Genomic DNA, 24,487 nt, shown 5'->3' on the forward strand with positions numbered 1-24,487 from the left:
AAAATATTACATATCCCACCCTATAGCACTATAGCTATGTACATACATTTCTGGGATATAATAATCCACCTGGGCCTATTATGAACCCATCCATGTCATAACTCTGGGATTGGTCTAAACCTTTGGTTAGGCTAATAACCTATATCCACCCCTTTACCCTTAAAACATCATATTTCTACCCCTCCGCAGTCATTTTCACAAAATTAATGTTTAAATGTTTTATTAAACATTAAATCATCCTTTCCCCCCGCTTAAAACTAACCCATAAAACCCACATTTCCAAAGTTTTGGACCCCCCCCCTCGTTCCGCATTTTTGATCAAATAATACAGGCGAGTCCCGTCCCTAACCTCCCGCTACCTCACCTACCCCGCCAGCCGTCCGATGGCCAGTGCCCGAGATCAATGGTGGGCGGTTATTCCTACACCCGATCTGCTGGAGGTTAACATCCGGGGGATGGGCAGTTTCCCTGCCGTACCCCCGCCACGTGTCAGCCTCCCGGTGTGTTCGGAGGCCCCTCCCCTAATACCACCTACACGGAAAAGTGGTGCGGGAGAAAACCGAATATTGCCTCCATCGAATGACGTCATCGCCATGTCTGCATCACGTCACCAACCTGCATCAGCCTCCTGCCACTGTGTCCACTGCCACGTCGGTGCCACCGTGTCACCACCACGTCACCCTGCCGTACTGCTGACGTCACCTTGCTGATGTCACCCTGCCCCGTCACCGTCGTACTAGGACCCACCGCTAATGTCATCACCGAAAAGGGCGCGAAGCGTGAAAGCTGCAGCAAGGGATGCCCGGAACAGAAAACCGAGGCAGTTTTTGATGCGTGATTAGCACTTAGCACTAATCGTGCATCGCTAAGAAAAATAGGCCAAAATGGAAGCCCTCTCATGGCTCGGCTACCAGCAGGCCTGAAATTCGCAAATTGACAGGAATTTCTTCATGCAGGATTCAGAAAAGGGGCAAAAACAGTTCTTAAAGCAACAAAGGGTCGAACAGCAGCCATAAAATGTCGATGGGACTGTTTAAAGCTTTCAGAAGACAATAAAGAGCCCAGGTTCAGTGAAAGTGTATCAGAGGAAGCGACAAAGATTATCAGTTAGTGTTTTTGGTGGAAATCTATATTTCCAAAGCAGGTAAACATTAAGAGGCCCCCATCAAAGTCAATAAAGCAATGTTGGGCCATCAAATCTCACCAGATCAAAGTTAATGCATAAGGCCACCTAAGGGAGACGCTGCAGAAATCAAAGCACAGTTATGGCCAAATGCCAGCATAGAGCTCTAAGGACATCATAGTTACTCATTTTTTGAGGCAGCTTCCCCCAACGTAGCATTAGATAGATATTTTGGGCATTTATTTCAAGCATATGTTAGGTTAAAGACACTTATTGCATCAGATCTATCTCAGATCTGATTATTGTAGATATTTTGCTTATAAAAACCACCCTAATTTACTTTTTAGAGGGTTGGTTGGTTGATTTGCTCCACTAGAGACTCGCTATGTATACTTGATGTCTTCCTTAATCAAAGACTGTTGAAAAGCTTGGAAGATGGACTGTCTGTTGTGTTATTAATGTTTTGAAGAATGAATATGGAATTCTTGTGCTACAACATGACTCAATAAGTGTCTTCTACCTCTGTTTTCCATTGATATATGCTCATATCATACATATGTCACAATCTAAAATAGCAGGAAAAATGAATAGCTTAGACTTTGTTTAACTGCACTCTATGCTCAATTTCTACTGTTTCTTTATGTTTCCCTCTAAATTGGTAATGAATATGAATTCCCTTTGGCTCATATTTCCCCTGATTCACTCATGTTTGACAGTTGTCTAGGGATTCTTTACTGCTCCTAGATAGAGCTCATTCACCTTCCCTCTGTTAAGCTGAACGAGAGATTCTTAATTGCCTCTCATTCCTTAGCCTTCAATCCATATCCATTTAGCTTGAAAGTTGTTTCATGTGTAGCTATCTTTCTCCATATTCCTCTTGTGACCAAGAAAACGCACCAACACTCCTACTCCTTGACTCCATGCTCAATGGTTTGAAACTCTCATATTATACCTACATCTCTACTTAGAAGCATCATCCTTCCCACCAAAACTTAAACAAAACCCCTTGAACTCAATAACTAGCCTAAAATCATCATCAACAAAGCTAAATCATTAAGAGAGAGCCCTCTCTTATTGCAGGTAGGCTAGGACCTGCAGTCCAAAGATTGGTTTGTGGTTACCTCGGCCGTATTCCCTTGGGAGTCAAAGGGAACAACCTGAGTGATAACAACATGTTTTACCTGAGAGTCTCCTTCATAGCTTAGATCGATTTTGTCCCATATTTCTTTCACTGATTTGAGTTGCATAACTTTGAAAAAATCTGATTGTGACAGACTTCCCAATAATGTATCGACAACCTTGGCATTGGTTTCATATTTCGTTTTACCTATTGTATTTGTAGGAATTGCTAATGGAAAAGTATATCCTCCTTCCACGATTTGCCAGACATCTGTTCCAAGAGATTGAAGATAGGTTGTGGTTCTTACCTTCCAATAAACAAAGTTGCTCCCATCAAAGCTTTGCGGTCTGATGGATCCCCCACTTTCTTGATTACTCATGATGATGGATCTTCCTTCAAGCGATCAAGCTTCTTCTAAAGGACCTACTCTGAAACCAATTGTTGGAAATAATACTGAGAGGGGGGGTGAATCAGTATTATCAAACTAATAATTTTTCATTTCCATAATCAGATTTATATACACTACTTCAGTTAAAGGAACTTGTGTGAACACGCAACTGTGTTTAGAGCAACTAGCGTATATCCAACAAACTTATGATTCAATTAGTTCATCATATATTGATCTTTAATCAATGCATCAGAACCATATAAATAGTAACCAGGTGTAGTAAAAATAGAACAAATCATCACACATAAGAAACACACATGAACACCAAGATATAAGGTGGAAACCCAATGTGGGTGAAAACCACTTGCTGCAATTGTCTCTGTCTTCTTTTAATAATAAGATAATTCTGTTTACAATTTTTTGTATTGGTGCAGTCTTATACCAGTATGTAGGATTCTACCTATAGAAGGCTACAACCTTCTCTCATTCTCCAGCTTCTACTGGAAGAGAGCTATAACCCCCTAGCTCTTGTACTAGCTAATATGTTTACTAGTACGTAGGTGCCGGCCTATAGAAGGCTACAATATTCTCTTTTCTTCCAGGGACCACGTTTCATAAATTTTCAGACTGGATCCATCAATAACATCATTCAATCATCAAATATATCTGCATCAACCAATCTCCCTTTTGAACCAACCACAACCGAATCAATCAATCGCTCTGATCATTCAGAATGCTGTCACTAGAATACAATAACCAAAACCCGAGCAATAACCCAGAACACTGCAACAAAAAAAAAAGCAACTAAAACATATTTTATAAGGTATACGCTACTTCCATTTGTCAAACCTGTGTGCATACACGCTTTCCCCAAAGCGAACCAATGTACATATCTGAAAATCAAATTATGATGTATACGATGTTTTGATATGCAGAACCAGTGTGTATACGCTTCTTTTCTGAAGTGAACCTATGTACAGATCTGTAAAAGATGATTTAAACATAACAACTCTTCCAGACTTCAATCATACCTAGATCATCATATTTACAGACTACAACATGTGCCAGTTATTCATTTACAAGATCAAACCACATAAATATAATTCACTTCAAACCTTAAGATCTTGATGCATCATTAGATCTTCTCCTTCATCAAGTGCTAAGGTTCTCCCTCAGTTCAGATCCAGCACAAAACCATAAGCCAATAACCTGCATATTAGATATTTGATGGCTTGCATACCTTGGCCTAATGATCTTCTCCTAAGTTTAGATCTCACACTATATCAGATATTCGATGCTTGCACACCTTGGCCTAATGATCTTCTCCTCCTTTTATAGTGTTAGGCCTTTCTCAATACCATGGTAGAAAATCACTTAGGAACAATACCATGGACCAAATACGTGGGGTCAATACCTTGGACCTGATACCTTGGACCAATACCATGGATCAAAATACCATGGACCAAATACTTTGGATCAAACACTTAGTTTTCCAAGGTATATACACACTTTTCTTTTTTTTAAAGTGCATTTGTACGTATACGCGACTTGTGTACAGTGAACCTGCATGTATACGTAGTTTGGTCAATGGTGAACCTACATATACCTCTCTTTCTTCATTCTGTGTAGTTTGATCTGTAACTCTGAGCTGTTAACCTGTAGTACTGTGATCTATCATCTGAGTGAGTTTCTTTCTGAGCTAATTCCTTGAAGCTGCCTTGCATTTCATCGCATTTGTAAACACTCCTGTCATGCATTTTTCACATCTGATATCTCTTCTATAGATTCATCTAGTTACCATATACAAGAGAGTTGTTCTGCTACGAGTGGGTTGCCATCAAGTACAACACATACATCATAATTCCAACAATGTAGTTATATTATATTTTTTGTGGGAAAGTTTAGTTACATTTATATTTTGTTTGTGAAACAAATAATGACGAATCTTAAAAATGAGATGAAAGAGGTTATAGTGTAAGACTAACTCTGATACATTCAATATCTAGACTATTTTCCTAGATAACTTACAAGTACAATAGATGGCACCCATGTATCTCATTAGATGGAATCAAGTCCATAAAATGATTAGTAGTTTAGTCATTACAAACATGGAATTGATTTAGTGGTTTGAAGCATTTGTATATTCAAGGAATCAAGTGGAAGTACAACTCATTAGTATGGTTTTCTAGTTAGTTTGGAAGTTATGTATACAGGGAAATATCCTTCATTAGTTGGAGATACCGACATGTGGATTGTAGTGTACTAGTGGGGTTATGAGACAACATGTGGAACATTGTTCAATAACTGAATTTGGGATATCCTTGATTTGGGAGTTCGAGGAGATGGAAATCCAAGAACTTGAGAATTCAACTTGGAAACTACACCTTTACGAGGTTTAAGAGATAGCTTGATGAAATTCAATCTACAATATTTCAAAATGATTATATATGTTGATGAAGAATTTACCAAACAAAGATCAATGACAAGTACTTGTTCATGGAGAGTGTTGGAGATATTAACTCCTACACGTCTTGTGCTTAATATTTGATATTGTTTATCATATGAAATATTTATGTGAGTTGTTTTCTTTTATTATTTAGGATATTGTTTGTTAGTTGGATTTTAGATATTTGGTCCAACTAAGATAGCTCCTAAATTAGTCTATAGTTGAGATATTCTCTCAATTAACTAGAATGTTTGCCTAAGATAAGTAATTTATATTAATGCATAAATTATTATATAAATATGTAATATTAGAAAATGATAATAATATATGTAGAATATCTTGTATATGCAATAATTTTATCTATGTATATTCATATATATAATACCACATCTTTCCATTATAATTGTACTGAATTCTAAAATTTATTTCCATGCTCTCTTTCAAGGTAAAAAAATTTAGAATAGAGGAAGTGCACATAGGTTGACTGCCACTAGTGTGTATTATATATAGAGAGGACCAAATTTTACACAAAATTAGAGAAATAGTGTGGTATCAAAACATACATACACAGTGATTTCCTTGGGAATCGAAGAACTATTCTCTAACATGCAAGAAATTGTCCCAAAATAACCCAGAAAATGCTAAATTTGCACTTTTATTTTGTTCTTTGAAATCAAGAATTTAATGGTAAAAAATACATCCATTGCTCCTTCTGAAAAAAGAAAAATAAATCCCTAATAAGGGGATCATTCTAAGGAAATACTTTTCCTCTCCCTAGATATATAAAATAAATAATTTTTTTTCAAGTGATAAATCAAAGAATTTGTCCCTATGCACAATTGGGTTGATAAGGACAATACTTGGTGAAACACACACCATATTTTCGAGGGGATCTAGGGTTATAAAAACATGATTAGGATCCCATATTTAGACCTAATATATTTATTGTAATATTGAGCACACAAAATAATGAATTCAAGGAAAAGATATAATGTTGAAACAACTACCTTAACCAGACCACATCCCCCAATTTTAGCCCATTATTTCTTACTTCCATGTGTGCCCAAGAGTGTGTGTTTTCTCATTTTTCAACACTAAGTTGAATATGTCATACCATTTAAATTATTTCCAACTGACTTCAGAAAATTCAATGATGGTATATTGAGAGGACAATAATGCAGATGGCAAGGGAATGTGGAACTTTAGTCTTTCTTAGTTTTGTTAATAAATAAGGTGAGTACACTAAATGGAAATATATCAGGGGTCTAGGTCGAGCGAAGGTTAGGACTCTTCGATAACAAAAGTAAAGGATGGGTCTATGTTGAATAGTTTTTCAACAATCTAGGGATTACATCAACTTAATATTTTATGGCTATGCGAGGGGTGAAAGTGTAATCATGCTTAAGAAGGGTTAGAATCATAAGATCCATTTTTTTTGGGGGGGCGGGGGTTGGGTGGTGGTATATATCAAATAGAGATTATATTACTTACAAAAAATAAAGCATAAATTATATTTTATGTCCAATAGTCTTCCACTTGGGAAACCATACAAGCAACATAATAATAGATGTTTTGTCCATTTATACTATATAAACTATATAGGAAAACTAAAAAGATAAATTATCCTAAAACAATTTAAAAATTTTCAAGGTAAATTTGAACTAACAATATCTATTATTCCATCCAGGTCGTTACTGTCATATTTAAGAAAAATTTAAATAGAAGTCATATATTTCAATGGAGAAGTGACCTGAATGGTGTCAAGTATATCACACTTCTCCTCATAGGTGGATAACTCAAGGTTTGTCAAATTCTTAGTAGGGATAAAGACTTTGTCCATCAACTTCTTAATATGCCACTACATTTTTTCAATTCATTAGAGAATTTCTTGTTATGCATATGAACATTTTACTAATATTTTCCCCATTATAATTTTCAACTACCAATAGATATCCATTTTTTGCATATACCCTGTTTGTTTGATTTTGGTATTTCCAATATCTAGTACCCAACTCCCTACCTCTTCTTCGAATTCTATGTCAGTGATGAAGCATCATTTATTTCTAGCCTTTCGCTTGACTTCTTCAATTTCCTTGCATATGGAAGGAGGAGTGGAATAAACATAAATAGAAATGAATCTCTCTGTCGCATGCTAGGCCCTCAAATTGGAAGGGGAGATGCAAAATTCATTCCCTCTATGATTATGAGTATGACTAGGATGAACCATTGTGACTAATGGAAAACCAAGAGGTAAGGGAAGTGAAAAGAGAGAGAGGCTAAAGCCTAGAAAACCCAAGGAATGATAAAATGAAGGTCCCTGAGAGGATATAGGGTGTCGAGAACATAACAAAAATAATAAGGGTATAATGCTCATTTGAAGAAAATCCACGAAGAGAATCCAAGGAGAAATCCTAGCAAGTAAAAGGGAGAGGCCTCAACCAAGCTAAAACCGAGGGAAACGACAATCCAAACATAGAAATATGATTGAGAGAATTGAACACACGGGCATAGAAATTTTTTTATCCTATATAAATCTTAGAATAAAGACTAAAGAAAAAGATAAATAGATGAAGAAAAGAATGAAGGGATGAGAGAAAATAGAGGGGAACTAATTGGTTTTAGACAACAGAGTTAGATTACTTTTGAAACTAAAATCATGGTGTCTGTGCGTACCTCCCATACCCTGAGCCTAAATTGACCACTTGGAGAACTGCATTTGATTTCCCAGTGAAGGCCAAAGAGCCCACCCCTTGATTTTTATCTCTGATTTTTTGTTGTCTATGATATCAATATAGGGAGACTTCTTCTTAGATATGCCTTTCACCCATGAAGTTAAGCTCAGAAAGAACAAATTGAAACTACATGTTACTAAGAGAATATAAATATTCAACAAGAATCTAATTAATATATAAATGACACCAATCATCCAAAATTGTGGCTTGTGTCATACCAAATTATTCTCAAATTTTTGTGTCCTTTCTTTCGATTTCCAATCCATGCCATGAAAATAGCATGGATGAGAACCTTCTCAACAAAATGATGTTTTCTAGTGGAGCTAACTACCATATCAAACCATAGAATGTCAAACATTCCAAGTGGTTGGTTGTTTGAACCTCCATCACCTTTTCCCATCGCATCCCATTAAATCTATGTTATCACTCATGATTATCACCCATTGTGGGGTGATAATCCTCTAGTGCAATGCATGGGCATTGTGATTTGAGTGGATCACTTATATTTTGATTCCATTGAGTGCCTAGAGGGAGATCGGTATGTTTACTATCTTCATTTGCTAGTTTATCGACAAGTTTGTTTCCAATCCTTCTCACATGTTTAATTATTGAAGTAGAAAGGTATTTTAGAAGTGTTTGAATTCACTTTAGACCTCCTTCCACCTTCCTCCAATCTCCAACATATTGAAACTTTTGGTGGGGACAAGCCATTTTATAATTTTTTTATCATCCTTATTGTTAATTGAGAATCTACTTCAATAATAAGATTCCCAAAGTGACTTTTGATGGCTACCTATAATAAAAATTCGAAATCAGGTAGATATGCATCATTATTATTGTCAATTCCTAAGATGTGTGCATAGAATATGAGCACTGATCCATTGCAATCCCTAAACACCCCACTAAAACTTGTTGGACGAGGGTTTCCTTCATTTGCAACATCTATCTTGTTTTTGAGTTTCATCACATATCAGAAAGGCACCAGACGTTTGTTTGCAGCGGCAAAGTGAGTGTTATCTCCACCCCGGGTGGAAGGGGCCTCGCTTTCTCCATCAGCATCATAGGAATTGGACAAAGGCAAGGAGACAATGCAGGATGAGGGGCCTTCAGGTGGGCCATCAGGTGAACGAGAGATCGAATTCGTTCTCCTTCATGATGATGATACAGATACAGAACCGACAAGTGCACAACTTAAAGAGATCATCCTGGAGCAGCAAGAAGAGATTCAAGCCTTGTCCCTTGATTTGGAAAGAGCCAAATGGAACATGAAATATCTGGAGTAGAGGAACAAACAGCTAGAGGATCAGCAAGCAATCATGGAGCTACAAAACATTCATGAGCATCACCAAGTTGCATAAAGGAGAAGAGTTGACTTCACCTCATTGGAGCAAGAGATTAATGGGGATCGGGAGGCCAATCTAAAGAGAGTTAACATGCACTTGGAGAGGCTACTAGAAAAGGCTAACAAGGACCATGCATTGTTGAGACACATGGCTTTCCACTACATGGCGCGAAACAAAGTGTGCAAGGCCTGAATCAGGAATTTGAAGGCGAAATTGAGGAAGGCAATCAAGAAGCAAAAGAGGCAAAGGGAGCTTGATCGACTTCAGATATTGGCCAAAGCCTCTTTGGCCCAGCATAGCACTTCATAGAGAACCTCCAGCCCAAATTTCAAAAACATTGGGGCAATTTTGGTCACGTGACAAATTTTTGGGCACAAAACAGGGTTTTTCTCCTTGTGCGCCACACCACTGGCGCGACGCTTATGATTGGGAGCTCCAAATAACAAATGGTTTGAATTTTTGGATTCATCATGCAAAATCATGACTACTGGTGCTTCGAAAAGAAATTTGGGCATGATTTGAGTCTCCAGGAGGTAAAAAAACACTCAAAAAATGACCTCTCTGCCCCTATTTTGACACACAGGAAGCAGTCTTGGGAGAATGAAGATTTGGAGGGGAAAATGAGCACCAAATTCAGAAATTCCACTTGGGTTGGAAAGTAGATGGGCCAGGATTTCTAAAAAGCACACTTGGGCACATTTTGGACTCATACAGGTGCCTCAAAACAGCCTCCAAAGTGGCACGGTGCATATAGAGAAAAGGGCCAAATTCACCTCCGTTTCGTGACATTTCGATTCACGACTTTCTCCAAGTGGGCCCACTCATCTACACTACACTTTTTTCGGCACCTAAGGCAAAATTTAAAGTATTTCCACTAAATGTTGGCTTCTATCCAAGTGGCAAAGGAAGGCGAGCAGTCACCCAAGCCATTTGTCATTTTTGTAACGCTGCACATGTAACTAATCGTTGGCTTTCTACTTCCACTTTGTAATGATTCGAAAAACTCCCCAACTCTTGGTCGTTCTATTTCCTCATGGCATAGTCTATTTATTATATGCAAACCATTTGCAAAGGGTTGGCTTGTAATTTCTGGGAGACTGTGGGAGAGAAACTCAGTTCTTCATTGTATATTTTGACAAAGGATTAATGAAAGGCAGCGGCTCTGTTTCATGAGATTCATGTGGTTGTGAGTGTAGCAAATGTGTCTCTTATGTTTCATATGTATTTCGTAATGTTTCACAGTTCATTTCATATTCATTTCCAGTGAAATTTTCTAAGTTAGATAAGGTAGAATTCATTTTTATTGCTCTGCCTGTGGGAAAATTTCATGTTTAGTGTTCTTCTTCTGTTGAAAAGGATTCATGTACTTATTCCCTTTTCACCCTCCTAAGCGATTCCTCCATTCCACGTTATTTCAAACTAAATTTCTAGACTTTCCTCCTATCTTGCCTCACGAAGTAATATGTGCTTTTGTATCAAATTCTCTGCTCATTTCTGTCCGTTGGTCCCATACCATCCCAGAAACTCAGTCATTCATAAAAAATGCTTCTTGTATCCATATTTACTTACTAGCCTAAGATCAATATTTCACTGTTATTCATCTCAGACCATTTCGTTTACTTATTCGCTGAGCGTGACTCGGAGAGAGCCCTCTCCTGTTCTGGTAGGGCTAGCTACCAGACTGAGGGTGGTTTGTGGTTACCCTGAATTTTACCTTCCTTCAGCCTAAGGCAGATTTAGGTGCTAACACCTTCAATGCTTTTTCAAGTGCTTGTTCAGTATCATTCAGTCGTTCATTGAGCTTTAATAGCAAATCCATCAGCTCTTCTTCAAATTTTTGCTTTATAACCTCATCAGTCTATGGATGCCTTGAAGGTGGCAGTTTTAGTTGCTTCCTTAGGGCAGTAATGTCTTCATCTTTCTTTTTGATCAAGGCTTCTGTAGCCTTTGCATCTTTGGGATCATGACCCAATCCAATAATTATTTCTTCGAAGGATTTTATTCTATTATCTTTGGCCTGAGAGGAGGCCTTCTCCAAGTGTAGTTGAGCAGTAGTATTATCCAAAGAATTTTACAACCTGTGGGCCATCATTGCCTTACCAGTCAAGGTTGAGTAATTAATTTCTCCAGACTGTTTATGCAACTCAATTTGATCCAAAGGATGAATATCCTTTGCCATGACTTCAAAATTTGTTCTGAGATAATCTGCTACTGATTTAGGCTATTGCACGGGGCTTGAAATAGCTCATTATCATCTTGCCTTCTTTGATGTCATAGAATGACATCAATCTCTGTTGATTTGTAGGAGTCGTCTTTAAATATTGGTTATAAACCTGCAGCCTCAATGGATCATTCCTGGCCTTTATTTCTGTGAATGCTTTCTTAATATTTGAGGCATCAATCCCTAGTGGCTTGAAAGAAGATATCTTTACACTTCGTTGTCTTTCTAGCTCCTGCCTCTGAGAGCTAGTGGATGTTCCTCCTGCTGGGAAAGTTTGTTGGCTTTCCACTCTTTCTTCCCTCTGACTATCTATAATTTCTTCTACAAATTCCTCCTCTGAAAGGGGATTTAGTCTTTGTCTCTTTGTTCCAAGTTGTCCTGATGGTTCAATGGCAGGGGTAGTTGTTTCCCTGTCTCTCTTTTTATTTCTTTCCTCATTTAGAGGAGTTTGTAGAACTGGAGGCTCTCCCATATTGGTCTGAGTGGGAGAAGTATGTATTTGAGCCTGTTCTCTGGAAGTTTCAGGTTGCTTGGACATTGTAGGTTGTTCAGTGCGTTGAAAGCTAGTCTCTAATTCCTTGCCCTTTAATGTTTCTATGACTGGTGTACTTGTTTCCTATAAAGGTTGTTGAGAGGTTCCAGCACTGGAGGCACCAACTCCTGATCTTTGAGATAACTTAAATGGTACCTGCCCAAAAGAATCCAAGTCAAGTGTTTTCTCAAGATTTCTCATAACTTTCTCAAAATTGACCTGTTCACTATCATGCTCTACTAGGGTTCCTTCCCTCCATTCATCCATATTTCCATATTGTTCAATTTCTGGAATCCTATGGTGAATATATGGTGACAATCTGTTCTTCATTCTTCTATCACATATAAAGCTATTAGGGTCATATGGTTTCCACCCAAAACTCTTTTGTAATTTAAGATGATCTTCTAGAATTATTTATGCTTCCCTCCATGCTTCCCTAGTGTTGCAGACAAAAGGGCCTAACTGATTCTTGATTCTAAGCTGAACTTTCTTCTTGGCATTATAAAAATGAATAAAGTCTGAATTTATTATTTGCCTAAAGTATTCCAATAAAAAGAGTCTCATTGGCACATACTTTGGTAGCTTAAAAGGGCAGAGTTCACATCCATAAATCCTGATTTCTGTGTGATTCTTATATAGGTACCGGTCACCTATCCTGTACTGCTTGGAGAGCTAGAGGATTTTCTTCATATCACCATTGATCCTAGGAGGGGAAACTCTTGTCAATAAAGTGGTTGCTGGATGGATAAATAGGTCAATGAACTCATTGTAGGTGTAAGGTGACTCAATGGTATTATGGAAGATGGGACTCCAAAAGATGACAGACCTTGGATTGCCTCTGGTGTCAAGTTTCTTGACATGGAAAGGGAAGTTGTCTCACTGATAATACAACATAAGATGATAGATGAAAGTGGTGTATTTAAAGACTCCTTCATTATCCAGTCTTAGGAATTGGTCATGAATTTTATTGGCAATATAGGAGGCATACTCATATTTAATAGTAGGGGGTTGTCCAGGAGTAAAAATTGACAACACTAAGGTTACCTCATCAACATACTCTCCGGAGTTGAATCCCATGATTGAGGCTATCATATCAACAATAAGTTTTCCTGTATCTGTAAAGAAAGTCTGCAGATAAGGAGGTGGGTCTTTAGGCTGATGTTTAGGGTCCATGAACATCTAAAAGATGCGAGTCAGTTCTAATTGAGACAATTGAGAAGATTTCTCAAGTAAGTATCCCATAGAAATGGGAGTGAGAGCTTCACTAGAGTGGAATTGCAACATTTCATTGATGGACTAAGCAGTTATGGGAAAAAGGACTGTTTGACTTGGGGACATGACTGCTCTTTGGTTAGGGTCATAATTGGCACAGCAATGCTGAATGATATCTGAGAAAACATGGACTGAAGGGAGGAAGTACATGGAAAGGTTGGATTCCCATAGTTCTAAGATGTCGGAGCCATTCAGACAAATATCTTTGGCCTGGTAAAAGATCTTAAGGTGGTTTTCATTACCGGATAAGTATTTTATCTGAAAATCTTTATCGGCCAGAGGCAGTTAATCTAAATCTTTGTGAGGAGCGTTCATGGGTACGAAATTCAAAGATAATCTAAATCTTTGTGAGGAGCGTTAAGGGGTGCAACATTCAGAGCTATAGGGGTTTCCATCTCTGGTTCTTGTGGATTCAGAAATGGAATTTGGGTTTTCTATGAAAAATAATCAAAAACACAGGTTTTGGGAACCTTTATAGTGAAACAAAGACTAAATTTATAGTGAAATTGGTCTTTTTCTGTGGAATATTCAGTGTGAAATCAAAACTTGCAGGGTTTTGGTGGAAATGGGTAAATACCTATATTGGGGAAGTGAACAGTGCAATGGCAGGATGGATAACAGGTTCCGGACGGCGTCACTGCAAATTTTTTGACCAGGTGGCAGTTGAAAAGCTTCAATAGTTGACTTGGACGTTGCTTTTCATGGGAACACAGTTTGTCTTATGAAACAATGAAAACGACATTTCGTCAGTTTTATTAACAAAATCAAGGTTGGTGGGGTTTATTTTTATTTTGGGGATGATGTAAGCATGACATGACACTTTGTCGTATGTGGAGGGCGGTAAGCGGTATGTGATCGCACCGCTTTTGGGATCGGGTGGTATTTGACCGGGGGACAGCGATCCCACTGATTGCATGACGCGTGGCGGAGGTACGGGAGGAAAACTGCCTGGTGATCACGCGTTAACGCACGGTCACCAAGGGGGGCGCGATATTAATAACAACCGTCGGATGATGGGGATGGGATCGGACGGTGGACAGGAAGTGAGGTACGACGGAACTTTAACTGCGGTGGGCCCGATTTAATTAACAAGTTAATAAATCATATCGAGGTGATTGTGAATGGCGGGGAGGTTCTTAATTAACCTTAGGGGTTAATTAATCCCATTTTGCAGAGCGGGGAGATTAGGCTATTAATGAATCTCAGATTAATCCATTAATCCCTTTTTAACTGTGTTTATGGTTATAATTAACTGGGGTGGGGTATATAATAATTTGGGGATTTTAATATATAATTAAATAATACGGGAAAGGGTAAAATAGGGCGGGATTTATATAATATAGGTTTATAAGTTAATATGACATGAAATGTCAATAAGAACTAATTAAAACATTTAGAACGAATATTTAACTTAGGCTTAAGTGAAAAGGGGATTTTATATAATATTGTGTATTTTCCTAAGTAAAATAGGATTTTACTTAGGAAAAGATTTATGAAAGTGAATGAATGATAATTTTGAGTACTTCAGGTTTTTTTAAATTATTGAGCCGAGGGTCCGGTCCCTCCAGAAGTTAAAGAAATACTCTGAGCCCCTTTAATTTTCAAAGATCTTAATACTTAGGGGGAATTAGTGAAATCTTTAGGGAAAAGTGAGAAGGGAAGTTAAGTATTTTGACCTTGTCTTGCTGGAACTGCATCAAGTGTAATGTCTGCCTTGCACATGTGATAAAAGTGAAAATTAACACATTTAGAGACATTATCCATCACATGTAATTCTGCAACACCATCTACCTACCCTACCTACTTTAACCTGACATTTTTTCTTCTTTACTAGGGTGCACTTGGACTGGAAAACCCTTAACACACTTTCTTTTCTTTTACATATAGAAATCTATCCAAGTCTAGCCTTATTATATCCAAAGGCTCAGATTAAACTGTTGAGATCCTTTTATTCACTCTACCTATCTACTTATCTGCCAAGATTAAATAGTTTGGTCAGATTTTATTCTCTATCTCTAAAACATAAAATCGAAAATATGAACTAGTCAAGTTTAAATTGTTTGATTGTTCATTAATTGTGGCATCAATCACAAGTTGCACACAATTTGTTTATTACATAAGAGTAAAAAGTAGTGGCATTTAGACTTGCACACTTTCCTTGGTCTTTCTTTTGGTGGGGTTCATTTTCTTTCACTTTTTTTACCATTTCATTCTTTTCACCCTTTGATTTTTCTTTTAGGGTATACCCTCTTTACATTTTTTTTTTTTTTTTTTTTTTTTGAAAATATGGAAAACTTTTGCAACAAGTAAAGGTATGTACATATTACATAGCCCATCAAGTCAATCATGAAATATAACACCTATTGGTATAGGAGCATAATAGGTCATACATTTCAACTTAATGTCAGACAAACCTATAAGGCAAGTGAAGGACAATGTCAATATCAAGTTAGAAAGCCACATCATCCACATGTTCACAACTTGAAGACATTGATGAGGTACAATCCATATGCTCATGTGGTTATTTATGTGCTTCTTGCTGATCCACTTCAAGTTCCCAACAAAGAAGCATTTGATATGTCAAAATGTTTTGAATACAATTATTATGTGCTTGGGGGAACCATTCTGTAGAAGCTCAAAGACAATTGATGGAGGAATATCCTAATAACCAACGTTTTGAAACAATGAAATGTATCATTTATGCTGGTTTATCAGATACATAAGCAAAGTTAGTGGCATGGGATCATAATTCAAATAATGAATATAGGATATCTATGACTTTCATCCAAAGGGTTAGATTTATTCATAGTGAATTTAAAGAAAAATGTGGTGGGGATAGGATAAATGTTACTGCAGAGTTCCGAAAAGAATGTTGTATGGAAATAGGCTATCAAATTGAAGAGAAAACCAATTCAAAAGGTGGAAAAGGAAAAAAAATTAGTGATTTATTCAGAGGTGTTGATAATATTTTCCAATTATCATTTAAAACTAGAGATGTTTGGAAGTTGATTAATGAGATTTTTAGCATGTGGGAAAACATTGGCATTAAAAACCAGAAGGTCAAAAAGTTTAAGCCATTGATATGTAGCATCAGTAAATCAGCTCCTGAAATGAAGTAGCTTCCAGACGATATGGCTATCACACCTTGGAGAGAAATGCAAGGAGTGAAAGATGAAAAAACTGTCAAAACAATATTATCTCGTGTGAGGTTAGGGGAATTATCATTGGAGGAAATTTCTGAAGAATTTCACAAGTAAGTTTGTTGAATTATTTTTATTTATTTCTAGATTATAATTTTCTTTAAAATAAAACATGTTGTTCTTGGTAGTATTTGTTATACATATCATTATATTAACTTTTTGTTACTTTATCTATGCAGTCACAAAGTTTACATGAAAATTCAAGAACAAATGGTTAAATTTTTGAATGAAGATAGTTGGGATGATGTTGTACGCAACTATCCAGATTCAAGTTCTACATCAACATTAAAAGCTTTTTATCTTGCATTTAAAAAGGTATCTTGATTTATTCATCTGTGTATTATTTTTAATTTATAACTTACACATATATTTGTTTATTTTATAAAAGATGAAGAAGGATAATAATGGAGCACCAAATAGTTTCAAAACCTTTATTGAAAAAATAAAAATCGAAAGACTGAGGAAGTAACATATTAAGAATGTTGAACTTGATCCAACTCTTACTCATTTCATTTGGAATGGGCTAGACACTATTCAATATCAAGTAATACAAGGCGACTGTGAAGACATTGCTAAACTCATACCTAAAAGGGATTATATCCTAGTTATTGTAGATATTCCCCATGGTTTCAATATTCCAAACATTGACTATGATAGTGACCCTTATACTTATCAAGTTCTTAGTAAAGTGGTTGCGGGATTTGCAGAAGTCACGTCATCACCATTATGGAGATTTGTGACATTTCATTTAGACACACAATTGGCAATGATATTGTCAAGCTTCAAGGGGAAAACAAATTCAGGGGTGCAGCTTACATGGTAAGACGTTTAAAATGTATATTTGATTAATGTTGAAAAATTCATTTATGTACAAGTTAATTGAACTTTTACTATTTCATGTTGCAGGCAAAAGTCAAATTTTCTTAACCATGAAGATCAACAATTTATAAATGATTATGAGTTCACTCATATTGATAGTTGGGAAAAAGATGATAGCTATATGTCTATGATTTTTAATCAGGTAGACAAAAAGAGTCATAGCCAAATACTGACTTATGATGTTGTTGTGAGAAAACTAACATATGAAGACAAAAAAGCAAAAGCAGACATAGTTAACATTTATCAAAAACCACAATTATTGATTAACTATCTTATAGACATATGTTCAAATGAAGGAGTTTGGGTTCTGGATTTATTTTCTGGCTTAGGTAAGTTTTATTATATGGAATTGAATTTCAATATGTTATTTTTTAATTAATATGTCATTGTACTAATTTACTTCATTATTTTGTTTGTTCTTGATAATTAGGTACAACACTAGCATGTTGCCTTCAAAAATGAAGAAATTGCATTGCAATTGAAAAAGATCCAATATAGTGCAATTTCATTCAGCAAACAATTAATGCTCTTCAATTTCTTCCAGATGCAATGCAAGAAATTGGGTTGAAGAAAGGGGACTTTAGTGAATCACGTGTGGAAAAAAAGGCAAAGGAACCCCAACCACCATTACTTGGAACGTTTGGAAAGACATACATTGGGAGATTCACAGACATCAAAGATCCATTAGAAGTGGAAAATGAGCAAAAAGAAGCAGAAAATATTGTGGAAGAAGACAATGATGAAACTCTAGAGGATGAAGAGTTTGGATTATGTGACATTGTTGATTAAATTTAAGCTATGCTTGAAAATCAAGCTCATTTTTTGTAACTATTAAGCAGTTATACTTGTAATGTTTTGACTTTGACATTTTATGAGAAGAATAAACACTCAATTAAGGTTGTTATGCGTTCAATATTTGTAATATGTGATTTTCGCATTAATTTTTAAGTTAGTCATTATCTTTTGGAAAAAAAAAATGATTATTATTATTTTTTTGACATGAAATTCATAAAAAAATAAATATTATTTAACCATTTTTAGTTAAAATTTTCTTATAAAAATTGTGATTTTGACATGTCAATTCTAGCAAAAAATTATCAAAACGTGTAGTTTTTTAGTTATATTTATGTTAAAAATGGTTATTTTTATGTCCATTGTTAAAAAATATTGTTTCTTAGAAACAATTATTTCATGTGGATTGAAAAATTAATTAACGATGTATAAATATGTAGAATATCGAAAAAACAAAATATCGACCTTTAATTAAAAAATGCAAAACAATAAAAACTTCACTACAAAAAAATTAAAATTAAAATAAAAACAAGAAAATATGAAAAAAACGACCACTTTAAAAATTATTAAATTTACAAAATAATTATTTACATTTCATACATTAGAAAAAAAGAAAAGAAAAAAGAGGGCCTTTTAAAAAAACAGCCTGATGTAGAATTACCACTTTTTTCAATCAGCATAAAAAACACTACCATTATAAAACGCGATGTACATAAAAAAATTTATAGTGCCAAAAACTATGCTCTAAAAAACACATGTGTGTTCTGCATCACCACTTTTCAAAATCGGGTCACTTTTTTGCTATCTCTACAAAACGGGTAACAGTATGAGTTTCCGTTTCGAAGTTTACATTGTTTAGTGGTACTTAAGGTCCGTGTGAAGGAGAAGAGCCCCGACTCAGATGGGTGGGTGTTATAGACATTTTTGTGCCTTACAGCATTGAGCATGAAATGTCCATAATCTAAGGGATCCAAAGTCCCTAAACATGTTGTTCCTACCCCTAGAGGAACAAGGCTAACAAACCACAGCAATTCACAAAAGTTCTCCACCAAAAACTGCTCAAAACAAGTCAATTCAGGATCATTTCAGTGGCTACACTAGCTGTTTGCGCTGAATGTCAAAGCCAACACTGGCTACCTGCGTTGAATGTCAACTGGAACAAAGGCTACCTGCGCTGAACGAGAGTGGACAAGTGGCAGGCTCATTTCTCAAGGTGTCAAGACCCAGGAAGCTTCCAAAATGACACTTGCCTCAGGGAATTCGACTGGTGATGAGTAAGAGGTTCCAAATCTCCAAGTGGAAGAAAGAACCTCCAAGTGGACTCAAGAACTGATAGAGGGAGAGGACACTAGTCAGATCTCAAGCTGACTCATCCTCTCTCCAAACATCTATATATGGATCTCTCCTCCATGAGATCTAGAGGCTAGAATTTTGTTATTGCAGAGAATTGTTGTTGGTTTGAGACTGGAATCATTGGGTGCTTAATGCTTTGAAGGGGCTGAAGATAGGAATTTCATTTGCTGGGAAGGAGATGCTGGATTGGAGCCCTCTGGGTTGTATCTCTTCCTGAATCTTGTTATTCATCAATAAAGCTATCTTGGTTTCTTCTATATTCTGATGTATTCTTGATGTATGAATGCTTTAGTGTATTTGGTTTATTTCTAATCCTAAACTAGTTATGAATGTGAATATCTGTCTTTGTGTAGTGTTCTTCTTTTGTCCCAAGTAGCTGTTCTCTTGTGATCTTGCAGGAAGTTGAAGCTGGATAAGCAAGAAGGCAAGTAGTTGTGAACACCCAAAGAGAAGAGAGACCGGATCGAGGGACAAATGGAAGACACCGGTAAGTCTATTGATCTCTCTTCTTTCACATTTCATAAAGGAAGAAACTAGAATAGCTGTACTCGTTTGTTGCTAAGGCACTGTCACACCTTAGGTGGATATGATCGTCCTGCATAGGCATTTTTCCCCACAACAAATTGGCGACTCCGCTGGGGACATTTGTTTAGTCATTTTATTTGTGTTTCTATCATTGTTTCTTTCATAGACTTGACAACAACAATCGAACTGCATCTTTCCCGGATGCAAAGTAGAAAGTTGCTGCTTTGATCCAATTGCTGGACTTGTCTATGATCTGAACAATGGATTCACAAATGATTTGATGATCCTTGTGATAGATCTTAGTAGCCTCTCAAAGCATCCCTTTGATTACACCTTGCTTGTTGCTTTTATTTGGCCTGAAACAGTTGATTAAGTAGCAAACTGTGACCCAGAACCTGAGGGAAATGAGAGTTTCTCCTTCAGCGCAGACCCAGTGAAGGGATTCTGCATTTCAACGCAGGTCCCGTGAAGGCTACCTGCGCTGAATGTCAAAACCCCTGTGTTGAGGTTGCGCTGAACCAGTTTGTCCTTGTGCAGCTGGGGTTCTTTGCTCTGTTTTGCCTTGTTTTGATCTCTGATTTTTGTGGCCTGTAACCAGCATAGGTACCAGTCTGAAAACTCCTTTTCTCTGCTTACATTCCACCTCCTTTTGTACAAAAAGACTGTGAGTGTTTTTATGTGTTTGTGGCGTCATTTACAGTCTTCCTTTGCATGAGTGAAATAGTCATCCTGTAGCCCTTGATTCAGATCTGTTGGTTGTGATCTTAGAAGAGAGTTCATTGGCTGTTTGCAGATTGATTATACATTTGCTTTTGCTTATTGGTTCGAGTTTGTCTCTTTTAAGTGTTAAAACAAGTATTCATTTCGAAAATCGTTAATTGTTGTAATCTCTTCTATCTTCTCTGATTTCGAAAAAGTAAACTTGTTTGTATTGATCATTTAAAAGAAAATTCAAAGTTGTACAAAAAGCTTTCTTTGTAGGCATCAATACTAAGAAAGCAGAAAACAAACACCTGCATTGTGCATTTGCATTTGATAGTTTGCATGTTGGATTTAGGAAAAGTGCATTAGAGTGTGCTGATTGCTCTTTGAGAAAAGATGGTGTCTTTCTTTTCCCTTAGTAGCTAGGATTTTCAAAGTTGAAAAGATATAAAGCTTGCTTATCATCTTTAGACTGCATTTAGGAATTTGTATCATACATCTCGTGGTGAACCTTGAAAGGCAAACTTTAAAAATATCAACCTAAAATAAATTGAATGAACTTAACAACGCTTTGTAACATAACGCACAACATAGAGGTCTAGGCTAGAGACGTGTTCCGGCGTCGTTAAGCCTGGTGACTGTCGATCTCGTAGAAGGTGGGTGATTCCTCCTGAGGGACGATAGCGCCAGTACGGATTGTGCTCCCACGTACCGTCGCGTATATATTGGGAGACCCCTATAGGCATAAAACCTTTATCCTTAGGAAGCCGTGTCGGCCGCCCTACTGATCGCAATGCACTGAACACAGCATTCAGGAAGATCGACCACCCGTACCCTAAAAAGTATTCTGCGGTTTTGTGAAAATTTTGGCACACCCTCTGCCTAGAACTCCAGAGCAGTTCCTTTTGACCTTTTTCAGACTCTATAACGGAAAAAGTCCATCCGAGCATTTGTCACTTTGGGCTCGTTAAAACATCGAAGGAGACTAGAGTCATCTTTAGCTTTTTCTCGACTCTTTAAAACTGAAAAAGCAAGTTGTGTCTAAAGCGTCATTAAAATTTATTTTAAACGGAAAAATCACCTTTTATTCCTGCGTTGATCTTTAGGTTGAAAAATGGAGCACACCAACCAAGGAATCCCCCTTGGTGGAAATCCTAGTCTCTTCTCCTCTTGGGGAGATGTTGGTGCGCCCCACATGGCCACATTGTCGCTTCCAGGACTGACAATTGGCCTGCCAGTTTGGCTCTTTTCAACCAATGTCGTTCAGAACACCACCATTCCTTAACAGTCGAGTTAACAGTTAGACCAGACTAGAGTTGCCCACCAGCCTTCTACTTCATCTTCCTCTCCTCCTTCTTCTTCGCTTGACGGAACTGGTAAAACAAAAAACCAGGTTCCTAAGGAGAAGAAGGAAAAGAAGAAGAAAGAGAAGAAGAAGAAGGAGCCAAAGGCGACTGGGGGCAAACAAGTGTCGTCTGACAAAAATCCACACACAACACTGACAAGGCCTAAATCGCCATGTGTCATATGCAAGGGAGACCACTTCCATAGAGATTGTCCCTATATCCCTCGAATACTAAGGGACTGGTCTCCCCGTTTGCACAATTCGGTAGCATCAACCTCTGATAGCCATGTTGACTGCTCACCGTCAACTAGTGAAAGTGAAGTCACAGGACAGAGAGGGAAATCTAGATTTCCCTGCAAAATGTGTGAAGGCGATCACGCCATCCATTGTTGTACCTTCTTAGACGAGGCGAAAAGAGTTCTGGAAGATCGCCCGATTTTACGATCGCAACTTCCTCCTGGATATCAAAAACTCCTGCCAAGTCCTTCACTAGTTGAGAACCCGGCTGACCCGCTCAGATGGTCAGCCGAAGCAGCTACCATTGAAGATGAACCATCTGGATCCATGCTTGACGAAAGTCAACAGGTTGGTACGGCAATTGACCCGGTTTTGCCTTCAGAGGCTCTATCTTCGAATGATACCATCACAGAGGAGAATAAAGACGACACCGTCCAAATTCTCTTCATCAACACTGACTCGATGAACAAGCGGGCAACGCCTCCATTCCTTTATCGCAGGAAGGAAGTTCGTCAAAGCGATATCCGGCCGTTTATTCGGTCCCACCACCAAGAAACCTGGTTGTGTCCTTTGACTGGAACCAACTAGGCAGACCCCGGTTTCCAGCAAGCATACCATTCAGAATTATCGTTCAAATATATAGAATGGTAATGGTTAGCACTATCATTGATGAAGGGGCATCTATGAGTATCCTTTCCTCTGTTGCTTGGAAATCACTTGGTTCGCCAGCGCTTTTTCCTGAAATGAGAAATCTATCAGGCTTTGATAAAGGAACCAGTCGACCTTTAGGGATCCTCCCCAATGTGCCTATAACATTGAAAGGGAAGACCGTTCAAATGAACGTGATGGTCGTTCAAGGACCCTTGGATTATAACCTACTCCTTGGATGAGACTATATATATTGCATCAGAGCTATAGTCTCCTCACTCTTTAGAGTAATGTGTTTTCTGCATGAAGGAAGAATGGTCAAGCTCGTGGACCAACTTTCATTTCCCGGATCACGCATCGCAAATAGTCACATACCATCCCTAAATGGTCTATTCACGCAAGAAGTGTCTCAACCCATGGTCCATCCTCCTGATGAGCACGAGTAATCCGGGAGGATATGACTGGAACCCAGGGGGCATGCGTCCTGGTCTGCTTCGACAGGGAAACTTTGGGCATAGAGTAGGTTTCCGCAGGAGAATATGACTAGTCTGTACCCCGTCCGTGATTGGAAGAGGGGTTGTTCTAGAATAAGATTCTCTTGTCAAAGTTATGTGAGAGGGTGGGTCTCGTCACTCACCTTTGTTTATCTCAGTAGACATCGCCGAAGAAGTGTTTTGTTGAAAGAATAACAGAACAATCTTTGGGTAGCCTGAAAGAGGTAGGCCTCTCCCGGTAAAACAAATGTTTTATCTACAAATTGAGGGGTAACCTTGAAATCAAACTTTATGCCTGGGGGCATGCAAACCTTTTGGAGTGTTAGCAAGGGGTGGCTATTTATTTTTTAAATTTTTAGGACCTCTAACCCTTTAAACTCGTAGGATTAGTCGTTTCCGAGCTTGCATAAAGAAAGGATGCGGAGCAAAGCTTAGTGAGATGAACCTCCATAAAATATAGAATCTTGATGAGACACTCTTATCATATGACTGGGTAATCGAGCAGTTTTAGCATAAAGTTCATGCTCGTTAAAAAATAAACGCAAGATCCGAGCAGTTTTAGCGCATAGTTCATGCTCGTTAAAAAATAAACATAAGATCGAGCAAGTGTTTCAATGCGCGTTTAAGCTCGTTAAAAAATGAACTATCCCGGTAAATAACCACTGTGAATGTAATATAATCAGCCGTTAAAGCCTTGGTCGTGTTTGCACCATCACCTCCACTTTTCATTTGGCCGATCGTTCACCTCCATATGATTGTTTACCCATTTTGAGGAACAGCCGCGAAGAGTGATTTCACTTAGCCATCCTTGTGACACTGCCGTGATTGGAAAATTCCAACCTGTACCTGGAATCAGCTGCTATCCCTGTGTATCACTCGTTCCTCAAAAGATGAGTCTTCTTTAAGCTCTTTTCAACTGACTTGTAAAATATGAAAAGATTGCCGAGTTTTTGCCTTCCAGGTCGTTAAAGTGACCGGAAGAGCTATCCCTCCTCTAGATTTTAATCTTTTTAGACCTGAGGGTTTATTACACAAAAAGATCGAGCGCTTGTTTTATTCAGCTCGTTAAAACTATCGAAAACTCATCCCTTCTGTATTGTTTTATACTTTTTCGGACTTAAGGGATTAGATGACG

At 37.6% G+C, this 24,487-nt stretch overlaps 1 protein-coding gene across 1 annotated transcript in view; it reads right to left on the bottom strand.

Moving 5' to 3' along the window:
- LOC149206348 (cysteine-rich receptor-like protein kinase 1) overlaps positions 1-24,487 on the bottom strand; it is a 123,004-nt gene that overhangs the window by 91,774 nt on the left and 6,743 nt on the right. The gene's annotated exons all lie outside the window — the stretch shown is intronic.

The sequence above is a fragment of the Pinus tabuliformis genome, chromosome 1_2 (genome assembly GCF_031772625.1).
Source record: "Pinus tabuliformis cultivar Carrire ecotype Pingquan chromosome 1_2, CPIR1, whole genome shotgun sequence".
Classification (NCBI taxonomy): domain Eukaryota; kingdom Viridiplantae; phylum Streptophyta; class Pinopsida; order Pinales; family Pinaceae; genus Pinus; species Pinus tabuliformis.